This window comes from Cervus canadensis, chromosome 12, assembly GCF_019320065.1.
Source record: "Cervus canadensis isolate Bull #8, Minnesota chromosome 12, ASM1932006v1, whole genome shotgun sequence".
Classification (NCBI taxonomy): domain Eukaryota; kingdom Metazoa; phylum Chordata; class Mammalia; order Artiodactyla; family Cervidae; genus Cervus; species Cervus canadensis.
The window spans coordinates 71,845,325-71,864,250 of NC_057397.1; the positions used below are offsets into that span (position 1 = coordinate 71,845,325).

Below are 18,926 nucleotides of genomic sequence, written 5' to 3' on the forward strand. Positions count from 1 at the left end.
ATTCCCATTCCTCTCTCAACAACTCTACTGTGAGCTGCCAATAGGTGTTACCATGATAATCTGGGACCCAGTGTATTAGGCTGAACAACAGGCATCAGAAAGACTGCATTTTCAATAAGTGTAGATTTGACTGTATAAGAAAATAAATTCAAGCTTACTCTACCACACATACAAAAAATAGTTTGACGAAAATTAGACATGACATTTTATTTAGGCAAAGAGAAGATACTTAAACTCTGAAGTAAATATTAGACTCTCAAAACTGGGATAAATATTTATATTGTATCTGTAACGGTTGGTGTTTACAGATGATTTACAGTCCTTTTGATGAGTCACTCTTGTCTTTACTGCAAAGACAAGCAGCCAAGGCACAAAGAGGTTAATTAGTTTGCCTCCAGTTGTAGGGTCAGCTCCGCCAAGATCAGACGGTGAAAGAGTCAGATCCCGGAGTGGAACTCTCGCTGCCTCCCACCAGTACACTCGCTGTTAATCAACAGCTTAACTTGATGAACTGATCTCTCTTTCTAGCATTTATTCTAATATATTTTATTTTTTGTAATAACCAGGATGATAGGTAGTTTTTCAAAGGACTGAAGTGGAAGCCATAACTAACATTTTTAGGGATGCATTCTTCTTCACCTATAGTACTTTCAGTTTTCTGAAATATGCAAATGCAGACATTTCAGTTACCCAGAAAATGGGTCATGTCTTAAACACACAAAACTCCCTGACACGGCCTGGTCTATTTCCCATCTGCGTTTACTCGTCTGCCCCAGACCATAGCTCCTTCCCCTTCTTCCTTTCTCTCTGCTCCAGTCACACCAGGCCCATTTCAGACTCTTGTACTCATGAACTGATTATTCTCTGGAATGTTGGATTATTCTTTTTGCAATGTGGGCTTTCCAGGTGACTCATACTGTGAAGAATTTACCTGCAATGCCAAAGACCTGTGTTCAATCCCCGGGTCGGGAAGATCCCCTGGAGAAGGGAAGGGCCACCCACTCCAGTCTTCTTGCCTGGAGAATCCATGGGCAGAGGCCCTGGCGGGCTACAGCCCACGGGGTCACAAGGAGTCGGACACGACTGAGTGACCAACACTTTCACTTTCACTTTCACTTTCACTTTGCAATATAGGCAGCAAAATCTCTTCAGAATTACTGACAAGCTGAGTAGCCCATGTTAGTTTAAAGCTCTGGCTTTATAGCCAGCCACACTTTTCCTCAGGATTGAGGGAGAACCAGTGACCTTGAAGGAGCAGCTTAAAAGGGTCACTGGACATTCCAGTGTCACTTTTGACTAATATGATCAGAAATCCTAATTTTAAATCCCGTGGAGGACTTACCAAAGCCTTCCTCTTTTGATTTCATGGGTATCAGTGGTACCACATCCTGAATCCTAGAGAGCAGAGGTTTTACCAGAAAATGTCGGTGGTAAAATACATTTCTATTAAAAGTATTATTTCACAATACTCTCAATGAGTAAAAATGATTTTGATATCTTCAGTTATCAAAAATCAGCAACTTTAAACCTGGGCAAGGTCAGGTTTTAAAAAGCTCCTTCTCCTTGAAAAACATTAAGGATTTGATTGATTGCAGGTGCTAAATATAGAAGCTGTGTGAATGACATTCTTACCGTAACTTTTTGAACTTAAAAAAGTTAGATTATTAATAAATAAAACTTAAAGTCAGGTTTTTTATTCTAAGTGCATCTACTTTATCCTCTGACCTAAGCCATGGGTTGAATAGGAATTATGTGTCTAAGCTGATCGATTAGTATTAGGGAGAATGCTTGTTGTAGATTTTTCTGTCTCTGTATGTGAAATGCACTGTGATATTATTGATTATGGCTTTAGTTTCTGTCACACTTAGCAAAAGATATGCCAGAGGTAGATAACAAGAGAACCAACAGGATATAGAAATAAATATATTTTTAACAACATGATTGTTGTTCATGCCCATTCAGTCATGCCCATCTCTTTGTGACCGAATGGATTGCAGCATGCCAGGCTTCCCTGTCCTTCACCATCTCCTGGAGCTTGCTCAAACTCATGTCCACTGAGTCAGTGATGCCATTCAATCATCTCATTCTCTGTCATCCCCTTCTCCTCCTGCCTTCAATCTTTCCCAGCATCAGGGTCTTTTCCAGTGAGTCAGTTCTTCGCATCAGGAGGCCAAAGTATTGGAGTTTCAGCTTAGTATCAATCCTTCCAATGTATATTCAGGTTTGATTTCCTTTAACACTGATAGGTTTGATCTCCTTGCAGTCCAAGGGACACTGAAGAATCTTTTCCAACATAACAGTTAAAAAGCATTAGTTCTTCAGTGCTCAGCCTTCTTTATAGTCCAACTCTCACATCCATACATGACTACTGGAAAAATCATAGCTTTGACTAGACAGATCTTTGTTGGCAAAATAATGCCTCTGCTTTTGAATATGCTGTCCAGTTTTGTCATAGCTTTTCTTCCAAGGAGCAAGTATCTTTTAATCTCATGGCTGCAGTCACCATCTGCAGTGATTTTGGAGTCAAAGAAAAGAAAGTCAGTCATTGTTTCACCATCTATTTGTCATGAAGTAATGGGAACAGATGCCATGATCTTAGTTTTCTGAATGTTGAGTTTTAAGCCAACTTTTTCACTCTCCTCTTTCACCTTCATCAAAAAGCTCTTTAGTTCCTCTTTGCTTTCTGCCATAAGGGTGGTGTCATCTGCATATCTGAGGTTATTAATATTTCCTCCGGCAATCTTGATTCCAGCTTGTGCTTAAACCAGCCCAGAATTTTGCATGATGTACTCTGCATATAAGTTAAATAAGCAGGGTGACAATATCCAGCCTTGATGTACTCCTTTCCCAATTTGGGAACCAGTCTGTTGTTCCTTGTCCAGTTCTAACTGTTGCTTCTTGACCTGCATACAGGTTTCACAGGAAGAAGTTAAGATGGTCTAGTATTACCATCTCTTTAAGAATTTTCCAGTTTGTTGTGATCCACACAGTCAAAGGCTTTAGTGTAGTCAATGAAGCAGAAGTAGATGTTTTTCTGGCATTCTCTTGCTATTGTCTATGATCCAGTCGATGCTGGCAATTTGATCTCTGGTTCCTCTGCCCTTTCTAAATTCAGCTTGTACATCTGGAAGTTCATGCTCACATACTGTTGAAGCTTTACATGGAGAATTTTGAGCATTACTTTGCTAGCGTGTGAAATGAGTGCAATAGTGTGGTAGTTTGAACATTCTTTAGCATTGCCCTTTTTTGGGATTAGAATGAAAACAGACTTTTTTAAGTCCTGTGTATAAACAACAAGACTATACGTATATAGAGATTTATTATAAGGAATTGTCTCCCATGATAATGGAAGCTGGGAAGTCCCAACATCACCAGTCAGTGAGCTAGAGACCCAGGAAAGCCAATGATAAAGTTCAGGTCTAAATCTGAAAGTCTCAGAATTGAGGGTACAATTCCAGTTCGAAAGCTGGCAAGCTCAAGACCCCAGAAGGCACAGAGTCTGAATGCAGGAAGAGCTCCTGTCCCCGCCAGGAGGAGTCCCTTTCACTCATAGGAGGGTCAGCCTGTTTGTTCTGCTCACGCAGGCCCTCAGCTGATTGGACACACAGCTGTGTACTCTGTGTGTGGCTGTGAGGGTGCTTTGAAAGACTTTAACATTTGATTATGTAGACTAAGTAAAGCAGATTGCCCTCTCTAATGTAAGAGGCCCTCATCAGATCAGCTGAGGGCCTGCATGAGTAGGACAAAACAGCTCACCCTCCAATGAATGAGAGGGCCTCCTCCTGGCAGGGACACGAGCTCTTCCTGCCTTCAGATTCCGTGCCTTCTGGGGTCTTGAGCTTGCCAGCTTTCAAACTGGAATTATACCATCAATCTTGAGACTTTCAGATTTAGACCTGAACTAGGTCATTGGCTCTCCTGGGTCTCTAGGTGGTCCTAGTGGTAAAGGACCCACCTCCCAATGCAGGAGAAGTAAGAGGTGCAGATTCGATCCCTGGGTTGGGAAGATCCTCTGGAGGAGAACTTCCCTGCTGGCTCAGACGGTAAAGCATCTGCCTACAATGCCGGAGACCCAGGGTCCAATCCCTGGGTCAGGAAGATCTCCTGGATAAGGAAATGGCAACCCACCCCAGTATTCTTGCCTGGAAAATCCCATGGATGGAGGAACCTGGTAGGCTACAGTCCACGGGGTTGCAAAGAGTCAGACACGATGGAGCAACTTTACTTTCTTTCTTTTCTGGAGGAGGGCTTGGCAATCCACTCCAGTATTCTTGCCTGGAGAATCTCATGGACAGAGGAGCCTGATGGGCTATGGTCCATAGGATTGCAAAGACTGTCATGACCTGGCATGTATGCACAAATACTTGTGGCCCAATCTAGTTGACACATAGTATTAACTATCACACCATCTCCACTATTCACATAAAGCAATTGAAACTGTACAAGTCCTTGTTTTTCTGATGCTAAAATGCAGTCTTTTCTCACCATTTCACAGCCCTCTCCTTTTACCTGCAATGGACGGAATGTTTGTGCTCCTTCAAAATTCATGTGCTCAAACTCTAACCCCCAATGTGATAGTATTAGAAGATTGGGTCTTTAGGAGGTGGACTCCATCATAAATGAAATTCTTGCCCTTATAAAGAGGCCCTTGAGAGCCCTCTTGTCCTCTTTCCACCATGAGAGAATACAAGAATGCTATAAAAGACGAGAGCTCTCACCAGGACCCATCTATGCTGGCACAGTGATCTCAGACTTCCAACCTCCAGAAATGGGAGAAATTTCAGTTATTTATATGCTGCCAGTCCGTTGTATTTGTTATAGCAATCTAAACTGAGTAAGACATCACCCAACTCTTTAACTTACAGCCTCAGTATGCTTAGGCATATACAACAAAGACCTTCTTCATTATGTCACAGAAGACAAATTCTAATGTTAACTATTTACAAAGTTAGGCCACCTGTTTAAAAAATATTCTCTTTTCTCAAATATTGTTTTGTAAGGATAGAAGAGTATGATTATATACCAAAGCCAAACTGACATATCATTTATGTCTATTGACTCTTTATACAAACACAAAAAGGTGAGTAAAGTTTATATTATTATTATTATAAAGGTGTGAATTCATAAAATAAAATCACTTTTGTGATCCTGTGATTTTTTTTCATCCAACTCCCAATAAGTTTCTGAATACAGCCTAAAATTAATTTTCTAGCCACAGTAATAATACTTATCTCAGATACATGTCAGCCCAGGAGGAGATTTCTTTTCAAGATAGCCAAGAATTAATTACATGTGTACCTTTCTGACTGGAATCCATTTGTGGTAAACTACTTTATTTATTTTTATATTTATTATTTTTTATGTCATTTCAGAATTTTTGAAAACTGTTTAGCCAAGGGGAAAATGTTCTTTGCAAATATTCCCAGAAAAAAAGCAACCAACTCATTATCTTGTCAGATGAATCATTTAGCTTCTAAAAGACATGGGGTTCACCCCTGGAAAGTCCCATTGAAACCATTTGTCCATTACTGAGAAAAACAGCCTGTTTCTGGCATTCCATCTTATTTTTTACTATAAAAAAGTGTATTTTGATGGACGCTAATGAATAGCAAGCAAAAGAAGATGTGTTTTGCCTGGAAATGTCAAATAGCTATGTCTGAAAAGGAGACAAAGTTGAATGCCTGGTAGGTTAAGTGGTTAAATGATGAACAAGCAAGTGAGTGAAAAGTTCAATGCCCATGACTGGGGTGCACTGCAAAACTGACTTTTACAGTCTGGTGTATGGCTTTTCATCACCACTGCTACACAGGATGCCAAGAAGGAAGGTTATTTCTTTGAATAGTCTTCTTTGTTCATAATAGCAATCAGTCTCTATTTGGGTGGTTTTCAAATAGGCAGTACTTCACAGCAGGACCAATGAGAACAGAATAGAATTCAGAGTCTTATCAGCACTCATAAACACTGATGTTTATTGTCTTGTAGCTAGAAAAGGCAAGAATCACTGCCAGAAAGATGCTTAAAAATTCATATGTGACTTTATAGTTGAAGTAGAAAAGGAATGTCAGCTATCAAGTTTACAAAATAAAATACAATTGATACTGTAAAAATTTATAAGATTGTAGAAATCATAAAATCAGCTACCCATTTGCTAATTTTATGAGATGAATAGTAAAGAATGATGCACTATTACACTTAGCCCCAATTAAAATTTGCCTCTACAGTAAGCAATAGTTTTATAATTAGGCATTGCAAAGAGTTTTAACAACAGATTGGCAATTCATATTAATAATGATTGCTAACTATATATCTAGCAATATGGAAGATTAAATATTTATATTAATAGAAAGCTCTTTGGGGAGAATGTAATTAAACCTACGAGGTAAATGCAAAACCTACATTTGAAAGCATTCCCAAGCTAGTGAAAAATAAATTTTTCTGATAGAAAGTTTTAGAAACTGGGTGTTTGCCTTGAGGATTTTTCGAAATTCTACAACCTAGATCTGAGTTGAAATATATCACTAGTGAAATAAAACCTGGGATTAAACTGGATGCAAAAACAGATTGGAAATTATTTCATAAGACTAGAATTCCACCAGGTAACCCACTGAAGGGTAAACAATTTCTCAGAGACAAAAAGCTTGAGTAATACTTGGTCTTGTCCTGATTTTGCGTGGGAAAAATGGAAGAAATTTAAAATTGGGGAGGGAGGCAGGGGATGGGAAAGAAAAGAGGAAAGAACAGGGGAGGAGATGAAAGGGAAAGGAAGTAAAGGAAAAGGGAGAAAAAATCATTAGCCATAAGTCAATATTCATATAGGCCTGGAACCAGGATTCTTATACTATCTGTATCTTAAAAAAAAATTTGAAGCTAAAAAATATTTAAAATAATTAAGTTTGAAAGCCCAGATATCTTCAAAAAACCAACAAAATTTGGAAGACAGTAAACCTTAAAACCACATCTCAACATATCCCTGTTGATAAAAGTCCAATTTTAGTCCAATTTAGTCAAAAATTACTAAACATGTGGGGAAATAAATAACTATGAGCAACACTGCAGAAGCAACAAACTGCAGAATCAGACTCTTGAAAACCTACAGAGGATGAAATTATCCAAAATAGTATATTGTATAAAATAAGTATGCTATATATATATTAAAAGAAAGAAAAAAGAAGCTTGAAAATAAGACAAGAAACATCAAACAAGAATTTATCAGAACTGACACGGTATTTTTGCAAATTAACTGAGAAAAACATCTAGAAACAAAAAACATAACCTCTAAAATTAGAAAGTTAGTGAGCTAGACCACAGATTAGAGCATTGAAGAGCTAGCAAAGTGGATGGCAAATCTGAAGAAATCACCCAAACCTCCACCAGAAAGAACAAGGATAGAAGCTATGAGAGACAGATTAAAATTAGGAAGTACAGAGGCAAGTATGAAAAGATATTAAATGCATATAATCCTAATTCCAGGAAAAGATAATAAATACAATGGTGGAAAATAAATATTCAAAGAGATATTCAAAGAATTTTTATTCCAATCCCAAAGAAAGGCAATGCCAGAGAATGTTCAAATTACCATACAATTGCACTCATTTCACATTCTAACCATTTGATGCTCAACATCATTCAAGCTAGGCTTCAGTATACATGAACCAAGAACTTCCAGATGTACAAGCTGGATTTAGAAAAGGCAGAGGAACCAGAGATCAAATTGCCAACATCTGCTGGATCACAGGAAAAAACAAGGGAATTCCAAAAAAAAATCTACCTCTGTTTCACTGCCTATGCTAGCTTTTGACTGTATCAGTTCAGCTCAGTTCATTCACTCAATCGTGTCCGACTCTTTGCGACCCCATGAACCACAGCACGCCAGGCCCCCCTGTCCATCACCAACTCCCAGAGTTCAGCCAAACTCATGTCCATTGAGTCAGTGATGCCATCCAACCATCTCATCCTCTGTCGTCCCCTTCTCCTCCCGCCTTCAATCTTTCCCAGCATCAGGGTCTTTTCAAGTGAGTCAGCTCTTCACATCAGGTGGCCAAAGTATTGGAGTTTCAGCTTCAGCATCAGTCCTTCCAATGAACACCCAGGACTGATCTCCTCTAGGATGGACTGGCTGGATCTCCTTGCAGTCCAAGGGACTCTCAAAAGTCTTCTCCAACACCACAGTTCAAAAGCATAAATTCTTCGGCACTCAGCTTTCTTTATAGTCCAACTCTCACATCCTTTGACTGTATGGATCACAACAAACATGGAAAATTCTTAAAGATATGGAAATACCAGACCACCTTACCTGTCTCCTGAGAAACCTATATGTGGGACAATAAACAACAGCTAGAACTGGATATGGAAGTGACTAGTTCCAAATTGGTAATGAGTACAAGGCTGTATATTGTCACCCTGCTTATTTAACTTATATGCAGAGTGGAGTGGAGTGGAAATCACTCAGCTGTGTGCAACTCTTTGCGACCACATGGACTTCAGCCTGTCAGGCTCCTCTATACATGAGATTCTCCAAGCAGGAATACTGGAGTGGGTTGCCATACCCTTTTCCAGGGGATCTTCCCAACCCAGAAATCAAATCCCAGTCTCCTGCATTGCAGGCAGATTCTTTACTGTCTGAGCCATCAGGGAAGTCAGAATGTACATGCAGAGTACATCATGTGAAAGGCCATGCTGGATGACTCATGAGCTACAATCAAGATTCCCAGGAGGAATATCAACAATCTCAGATATGCGGATGATACCACTTTAATGGTAGAAAGTGAGGAGGAACTAAAGAGCCTCTTGATGAAGGTGAAAGAAAAAAGTGGAAAAGCTGGCTTAAAACTCAGCTTTCAAAAAGCAATGATTACAGCATCTGGTCCCATCACTTCACAGCAAATAGATGCGGAAAAAGTGGAAGCAGTTACAGATTTTATCTTTTGGCCTTCAAAGTCACTGTGGATGGTGACTGCAGCTATGAAATTACAGGATACTTGCTCCCTTGGAAGAAAAGCTATAACAAACCTAGACAGCTTATTAAAAAGCAGAGACATCACTTTGCCAACAAAGATCTATATAGTCAAAGCTATCGTTTTTCCAGTGGTCAGGTACAGGTGTGAGAGTTGGACTATAAAGAAGGCTGAGCACTGAAGAACTGATGCTTTTGAACTGTGGTGTTGGAGAAGACTGTTGAGAGTCCCTTGGACTGCAAGGAGATCAAACCAGTCCATCCTAAAGGAAATCAACCCTGAATATTCATTGGAAGGACTGATACTGTAGCTGAAGCTTCAGTGCTTTGACCACCTGATGCCAACAGCTGATTCATTTGAAAAGACTCTGATGCTAGGGAAGATTGAAGGCAGGAGGAGAAGGGGGTTACAGAAGATGAGATGGTTGGATGACATCACTGACTCAAAGAACATGAGACTGAGCAAACTCAGAGAGATAGTGAAGGACAGGGAAGCCTGGCATGCTGCAGTTCATGGGGTCACAAAGAATCAGACACAACTTAAAGACTGAACAGCAATAAACCCTAAATATAGTCTAGTAAAACTGAAAAATACAAAAGACAAAAAAAAAAGATATTTTAATTAAAAAAATACAGGCCACATAAAATAGGAAAAATAAACTAATATCTGACTTCTTAACTGTAACAGTGGAAACTATAGACAGTAGAATAGCATTATCATGATTCTAAAAGCAATAATCTGGAGTTGTCTACCTGGTGAAATTGTTATTCAAAAATGAGCATAAAACTGAGATACTTTCAGTGAAGCAAAAAGAAGAGAGCTTAGAAATGTTTTAATGTATACTTTAGGGGGAAAAAAAAAAACTATCTGAGGAGGAAATACTCACACTGGGGTAGTCTGGGATCAGACAAGAAAAAGAATTTATTGTAAAAATTTCAATAAAAACAGAAAGTATTTATTTAATTAATAAATAGTTAATTTAAAATTAATTTATTATACTTAATTCTACATCATTATTCTAAATGTTATCCAAAGAATTCTGCAGTTTAAGAATTGTTATAAGAGGTAGAAGAGCTGCTTGTGAGTTCAGGGGTGGAAATTGCAATCCAGAAATTAGAAAAGTGCAGAAATTAGCTGCTAAAGCCGCAGCTGCCCCTTAATTTCAAAGCTGGAGGCTGGCAGTAGAATATAGATTCTGAAGAAGGCTTAAGAAGATCTGCTGATTCTGAGGAAATATGCTCTGGTCTTCTGCCAGATGACAACTTCCTTTTAACTTTCAAATTGCCTGCAAAAGTCTTTCATCGGTGGAATTTAAATCAGAACCCTCCTGGCAAGGGAGTCTTAAAAATAAGGTTCCCAGGCCTTCAGACACCACAATAACACGGAAGAGTGTATAAGGAACAGAAATGCTACTGATCACAAATAGACAATTCAGCACAGAGATTCAAGAAGAAATGAGTGCAAAGAACGGCGAACATATGCACGAACAGAAACAAACTCTGACACCATGAAACAATTGTGAGAGTGAAAGCGTTAGTCGCTCAGCCGTGTTCAACTCTTTGCGACCCCAAGGACTGTAGCCCACCAGGCTCCTCTGTCCATGGGATTCTCCAGGCAAGAATACCGGAGTGGGTTGCCATGCCCTTCTCCAGGGGGTCTTCCCGACCCAGGGATCGAACCTGGGTCTCCTGCACTTAGGCTGATTCTTTACCATCTGAGCCACCAGATTATAATTATAACAATGTCTAAACTGAAGGTAAAGAACGAGATGGAACTAAACTCTTCCCTCTGCAGTAAGGTGAGTACACACAAAGAATTAAGAATTCGATCAATTTTAGAACTTCTTAATGAAACACATGTTAAAATATATTTGAAAAACACTAATTTAATTAAAACATACACTAATCCTATATGATTTTAATATTATAAGATGATAGACAAGAGACAGAGAGAACAGTGAGTAATTACATCAATTACAGATGAAATTGATGGTTTAAAATATGACTTTTTGTTTATTAATATTTTTTTAAAAATTCATTAGGTATATAGTATATTTGAACAACACAACTGACAAATTAAACAAAAAAGAAACTTAGAGAACCCTTATATCCAGTAACTGAAGGATAAACGGTTAATTCAAGCTTAAATAGAACATTACAAAAATTCACAATATACTGCCGAGGTACACTTTAAAATCTCCCAGGAGCTCTTTAAAAATACAAATATCTGTGTGCTACTCCCAATGATACTGATTTTACTGGTCTTGAGTGGGTCTTTAACATGTCTAAAAACTTTCTCAGGTAATTCCATGATCCATCCAGGGCAAAGAACCATTTCCCTAGGAGTGACCATTTCTCAAGTCAAGACTTAACGTGAGACTTAATCGATTTTAAAGATTTCACATTGAATATATTTCTAACTACTATGCAGTAAAGTTAGAAGTTAATTTTTAAGAAACTAAAATTTTGAAAAAATGTCACATAATAAAGGAAATTTAGAACACACTTTTAAGTGACCCTTGTATCAACAAATAAATCATGAGTGAAACTAGAAAATATGTAGAAAGGAATAACAATGAAAATATTGCACACCAAACTTATAGAATAATGAAAATACTATCCCCAATGGATCAGCTGGTAAAGAATCAACCTTCAGTGCAGGAGACACAGGGGACACAAGTTCCATCCCTGGGTCAGGAAGACCCCCTGGAGAAGGAAATGGAAACCTACTCCAGTATTCTTGCCTGAAGAATCCCATGGAGAGAGGAGCTTGGAGGACTATAGTCCAAAGGATCACAAAGAGTTGAATATAACTGAGCAACTCACACATACACACTCCAGAAGTTGTTATTTAGTTGCTAAATCATGTCCAACTATTTTATGACCACCAGGCTCCCCTGTCTATGGTATTATCCTGGCAAGACTAGTGGAGTGGGTTGCCATTTCCTTCTCCAGTAGATCTTCCAACATCTGTTTGGCAGGTGAATTTGTTACCACAGAGCCACCATGTAATTAACTAACATAGAGTAAAACCATTATGTCATGTAATCCCAGAAGTAAAACAATAATTCTGACACTCAATATGGGGCAATTTAAAACTCCAGCTTGACCTCAAATAAATTAATTATTAGTATATATATATATATATATATGTAATATAATATCCATATATTATGTATAGGAGAAGGCAATGGCAACCCACTCCAGTGTTCTTGCCTGGAGACTCCCAGGGATGGAGGAGCCTGGTAGGTTGCCGTCTATGGGGTCACACAGAGCCGAACACAACTGAAGTGACTTAGCAGCAGCAGCATATTATGTATACATTATTCATATCAACATTCAGAAAACTAAGATCATGGCATCTGGTCCAATCACTTCATGGCAACTAGATGGGGAAACAATGGAAACAGTGAGAAATTTTATTTGGGGGAGCTCCAAAATCACTGCAGATGGTGACTGCAGCAATGAAATTAAAAGACGCTTGCTCCTGAAAGAAAAGCTCTGACCAACCTAGATAGCATGTTAAAAAGCAGAGACATTACTTTGCCAACAAAGGTCAGTCTAGTCAAAGCTATGGTTTTTCCAGTAGTCATGTATGGATGTGAGAGTTGGACTATAAAGAAAGCTGAGCACCAAAGAATTGATGCTTTTGAACTGTGGTGTTGGAGAAGACTCTTGAGAGTTCCTTGGACTGCAAGGAGATCCAACCAGTCCATCCTAAAGGAAATCAGTCCTGAATATTCATTGGAAGGACTGATGCTGAAGCTGAAACTCCAATACTTTGGCCATCTGATGTGAAGAACTGACTCACTTGAAAAGACCCTGATGCTGGGAAAGATTGAAGGCAAGAGGAGAAGGGGATAACTGGGAATGAGGTGGTTGGATGGCATCACTGACTTGACGGACATGAGTGTGAGTGAACTCCAGGAGTTGGTGATGGACAGGGAGGCCTGGCGTGCTGCAGTCCATGGGGTCACAAAGAGTCGGACACGACTGAGCGACTGAACTGAACTGATTCATATACATATAATAAATGTGTATGTGTGTACTCAGTCACTTCAGTCATGTCCAACTCTGCAACCCTATGGACTGTAGCCCACTAGGCTTCTCTGTCCATGGGATTCTCCAGGCAAGAATACTGAAGTGGGTTGCCATTTCCTTCTCCAAACAAATGTGTATATTTGATGACATATTACCTGCTAGAGTCTACATCTGTGCTTTCTACTCTTAAAAGTCATTAATACTGCTGCCAGAAATTAGGTGCGGCATGTGAAGATGATACAGACCAGTATCAGAAACAGCAAGAGCAATGTCCTGGTAGGCAGCCAGACTTGAGTCAGCACACAAAAGACAAATTTAAGAACATGCGTAGTTGTCTTGAGAGAGATACAAGCCTACAGATGTGGTTTGTGGTCCTATTTAAATCACTTCAGTCTTTATCATGGATTAATATCACTCATTATCAGGCAAATCAGCTGCCTGTTGCCACAGAAAACCAGAGCAGACAGAACTTGTGTCTACCTTCTTTTTTTATTTGCCTTAGAACAAAGGAAATTAGACAAATTTTGTAATAATTTTTTGCACCAAAATTATGATTTAAGAAAAAAATGAGTCTTCTTACCTAGTACAGTGAAGGAAAACATAGAATAATTAATGGATTGATTGAAAGTTTTTAAATATTATGCAAGTAGACAAATTGAGATTACTACAAGGCAGGAGAATATACCCATGAATAAAGCAGAAAATATGGAAACAAAAGAGTGAGCAGGATGGTAAGAGACAAGAGGAGGGGACACGGAAGTGAACTTGAGTGTGCCCAACTGCTCTTCCTCTCCACAAAGAGACAATCAAGCTGAGCGCTGCCATATGGAAAAGTGAGGCCAGTGTTGTGAAAATCGTCTGACTTTTTCAAAAAAAGCCCAAAATGAATACTACCAAAATAAATTGAAATTCTTTTCAACTACGGGCCAAACAAAACACAGCTAACATCTCTGCATTAAAAGGGTAGGCAAGTTCTAAACAAGCTCACTGGTAAAAAATATAATTCCACTATAAAGTTAGAGATGTGGTCCACAGGGAAAACATTCATTAATGCTATTCCCAATGTGAGGCACATATAGAAGACAGAATCAAGATGGTAAGAACATTTTGTGGCTTATAATTAATAAATTTGTGTGTTTCCTTTCTGTGTTCTTTTGCTATTTTTAGGACTTGGATTTATATTGTAGTATTTTTAGATATTGTATTTTAGATATTTTGGATATCCTTTGTCTGACATTATTTAATAAGCAGTCTTCCATGTGAATAGCAAGTTTTTGTAGCCAAACGCATTCTCTTTAATGCATTTGTAATAGTCCAAATGTGCATCAATAGCAAGAGTCTAGAAAAAAGGTTTTGTTGATTTATTTGAAAGTTCATTGACTGATGAAAGTTGGAAGAGCTGGTAAAAACAGGTAAAATGGAAGCTCCCTATTGTGAGAGAGTAACTAGATGACTCATTGAGTTTTTTAAAATCTTTATCACCTTGGGAAGAAGAAAATGATGGATCTGCCACGGATGGACATCAGTAGGAGACAAGAAAATGCTGAGACCAAGGACCAGATATGGGGAAGGGAGTGCCTCTCTACCTGCTAACAGCAGCAGACAAAAGAGGGGAATGACCTGAGAAAGAAAAAAACAGAGATTTCCACCTAGTGAGGGACAATTTCAGTCATGGGGAACAGAAAGACTGGCCCAGTGACTTGCAGCATGTAGATTCTCAAAAAGCAGCAAAGATGCTATATAGATAAGCTGAGGGAGCAACCCCATAAGCAACCTAAAAGATAAGCAAGTTAGCCTGTGGGGGTCGGGATGGGAAACAGAGGCTATCAGAGATACCAATACTTTTTCCTACCTTTTTGAGCAAGGAAGGGACTTGCATGTTTCAGCAAGTCAGCAAAGGTAAGCGAAATCACTTAGCTGTTAGAGCAGGGCAGTTATCAGAGGGGTTGAAGATTTTATATCAGATGTTTAGCCCAGGGTCTGGCACCTAACTATATGCAGAGGAGGGCAGGCTACAGTCCAGGGGATCGCAAAGAGTCGGACATGACTGAGCGACTAACACTTTCACAGGCACTTAAAGATAATTGCTTTGTGAATAAGACATCATGTATTTATTCTACTCCAAGTAGATTTCCAGAAATCTAAATCTAAAAAAAAAAAGAAAGAAAGAAAGTGAAAGTGTTAGTTGCTCAGTCGTATCTGACTCTTTGTGACCCCGTGAACTGTACCTTTGTCCATGGAATTCTCCAGGCCTGGAGTGGGTAGCCATTCCCTTCTCCAGGGGATCTTCCTGGCCTAGGGATCAAACCTGGGTCTCCTGCAATGCAGGCAGATTCCGTACCATCTGAGCCATCAGGGAAGCCCAGAAATCACAAAGTGAACCATGTGTGAGCGTGCTAAGTCGCTTCAGTCATGTCCCACTCTTTGCCACCCTATGGACCATAACCCGCCAGGCTCCTCCGTCCATGGGATTCTCCAGGCAAGAATACTGGAGGGAGTTGCCGTGCCCTCCTCCAGGGGATCTTCCCCACCCAGGGATTGAACCTGTGTCTCTTACCCATCTGCATTGGCAGGTGGGTTCTTTACCACTAGCGCCACCTGGGAAGCCCAAAATGAACCATAAGACATATATTTTTAAAGATTCTGATGGAAATTTTATCAATACATATAATTTAAGGCTTAAATACTGTTGTCATTTTAAGTATAGGAATCTTTTCAACTATGGCTATTTTCACCAGTCATGATCTATCTCGACAATTTTTCTTTTATGCAGCAGGTAATGTTTTCATTTATTGTTACTGCCTTCCAGCATACCATTGTATCTGGTCAATTTGTTATGTAATGTGGTAAGACAAATCTGAAAGCTTAAATCTCTAATAATCTTACACCAATAAAAGTGTGCTAGGGTTAGTAGTTCAGTCATGTCTAGCTCTTTGCAACCCCATGGACCATAGCCCGCCAGGCTCCTCTGTCCATGGATATCTCCAGGCAAGAATCCTGGAGTGGGTAGCCATTCCCTCCTCCAGGGATCTTCCCAACCCAGGGATTGAACCTGGGTCTCCTGCATCACAGGCAGATTCTTTACCATCTGAGCTACCAGAGAAGCCCATGCCAATAAACGTTCACCCTATTTCTGTTGAGATAAGAGATAGTCTATCAACCAGTTTGTGCACCAACCACCGGCCAGGTAAATCACTTCCACCTAGCCTGCTGGTTCCTTTCATCCTAAGTGTCCACATGCAATTGTTCATCAGAGGTCTTATCTGGGCATCCAGTGCACAACAAGAGGCCTGTCTGAGCCCAGCCAAGCCCTGGCCATGCAAGACATTGACAGACAGTAGAGAAACAGCCGTACAAAAAGGAAAAAGCAGCAAGGGGACAAGTCAACAGAACAGGAGCAATCAGGAGAGAAGTTCCACACGCATCCACCATCCAGTGTGACACACGTCTAGGTCTGGACCCTTTGAATCAGTCTTTGCTCCTATTACAGTGGATGGGCTGAGCACACCAGGTTTCAGGGAGGCTCCTCAGGAGGGCTCACCCCCCTCACCTACTCAGGACACCCCTCTGGTAGCGTTCCATTTCTCTCCTGCAACATCTAACCTCTCCCTCCCCGTTGGGTCACTTCTGTACATTTCTAAGCATATAATCATGTTGCAGCATTTCTCACATTTAAACAACAGCAATGGAACGCCTCCTTTAATTCCCAGTGAGCATCAGCTACTGTCCTATTTGTCTGCTCCTCTTTAAAGTAAATCTCCTCAAACCAATTACTGGTATTCACTTTTTCTACTTCCCAGCCTCTCATGTCTTCCTGAATCTGTTTCAACCAGGATTTTATTCCTTCATTTCACCAAGGTTTTTTTTCCTACTTTTAGGGATGTTTTTACTGGTTTTGTCCACTTTTATCAGTCAAGAATGTCCCCTATGCTCCGGGAGCCAATGGGCAGAATCACTTTTGTTCCTTTCCGCTCAGCAGCAGCAGCCCAGGGTTGACCTCTCACTTGTCCTTGAAACACTCTCTTCATCCCAGATGCCTCACTCTGACTGATGCCCGACCTCCTTGGACATTCTCACCGCTGTTCATTGGTGATTAGGGTCTCCCTAAACTTGGAAGGCCCCAAGCGTGATCTGCAGACCCCTCCTCTGCCCTTGCTAAATTCTTTGAGTGCATGATCTGGTTCTATGGTTTTAACCCACATTGACACCCTGATGAGTCCCGAATTTGTATCTCCAATCTGTCTCTCTCCCTGAGACCTGGGTTTCACATACCAATTGCCTACTTAATATCTCCACTGTCGTGTCTATTAGACATGTCCAAAACAAACTCTTAACTTCGCTGTCTTCCTGCAGATCTTCTCCTCTTACAGTCTCTTCCCCTTCTTGGTGCAAGACACCTTCATTCTTCCCTTTGCTCAAGCCAAAAAATCACCCTATTTTTTCTCTTATAAAGTCCAGCCAAGGCAGTAACAAATTCTGTTGGCTATTCCTTTGAGACCTGGTCAGAATCTTGCCACATCTCGGCATCTCACATGTAGCTGTTGCAATATCAGCCTAACCATCACCTGGCTTGCACGGTTCGTCCCTGTAATCTATGCTCAACAGAAAGCCTGACCGATTGAGTTAAATGCAAGTCACCCCTTTCTCCTCCAGACTCTCCAGTGGCTTCTCGCTTCATTCAGAGTGAAAGCTGCAGTGCTCACGATGGCCCAGAGGGCCCTGCATTCCCCTCTCCCCCAGCCTCACCCCTGCTTCTCTGCCCTTAGCCCCCAGCACGTTCACTCCCTCACTCTGACCCAGACATCCTGCAACAGGCTTCCCTCACATCTCCACACAGATTCCCCCCTCAATGTCACCTCATCCATTGGAGGGACCTTCCTGACCACCTAATAGGAAATAGCAGTTCCTTTCACTTCTCCCATGCCCTTACCCTGATTTCTTTTTCTCTGTAGCATTTATCATCACCTCACATAGTCTATACTTTTTAAATGTCTATATTGTCAGTCTGTCCCTAGTGGGTGGTGATTGCAGCCATGAAATTAAAAGATTCTTACTCCTTGGAAGGAAAGTTATGACCAACCTAGACAGCATATTAAAAAGCTGAATTACTTTGTCAACAAAGGTCCGTCTAGTCAAGGCTATGGTTTTTCCAGTGGTCATGTATAGATATGAGAGTTGGACTACAAAGAAAGCTGAGTGCCAAAGAATTTATGCTTTTGAACTGTGGTGTTGGAGAAGACTTTTGAGAGTCCCTTGGACTGCAAGGAGATCCAACCAGTCCATCCTAGAGGAGATCAGTCCTGGGTGTTCATTGGAAGGACTGGTGCTGAAGTTGAAACTCCAATACTTTGGCCACCTGATGCGAAGAGCTGACTCATTGGAAAAGACCCTGATGCTGGGAAAGATTGAGGGCGGGAGGAGAAGGGGATGACAGAGGTTGAGATGGCTGGATGGCATCACCAACTCAATGGACGTGGATTTGAGTAAACTCCAGAAATTGGTGATAAACAGGGAGGCCTGGCATGCTGCGGTTCATGGGGTCACAAAGAGTCGGACACGACGGAGCGACTGAACTGAACTGAACTGAACTGAACTCCCTACTAGAAAGTAAAACATCTGAGGGAAGGATTTCATTATGCTTATTTCTATATTCCTGTATTCCCAATGTCCAGAAGACTCCTGGCATATAGTAGGCTTAGAATAAACCAATGAATGACTAATTGAATGATTGAATGACATCCCCAAATTATATAATTCTGGAGGGATAATAATGTTTTCCCCATATTTACTTCATTCTGAAATTTAAACCATTGCCAAGTTAATTTCTCTTAAGCAACTGTACATATTCCTCCATTAATACATTTGATCAAGCTCCATGTCTGATTTCACAACATTTTTATCACAAAATACCACCAAGTCTTTTCCAATGGCT

At 40.3% G+C, this 18,926-nt stretch overlaps 1 protein-coding gene across 1 annotated transcript in view; it reads left to right on the forward strand.

Annotated features, from left to right (window-relative positions):
* CNGB3 (cyclic nucleotide gated channel subunit beta 3) overlaps positions 1-18,926 on the forward strand; it is a 174,606-nt gene that overhangs the window by 21,334 nt on the left and 134,346 nt on the right. The window lies entirely within an intron of this gene.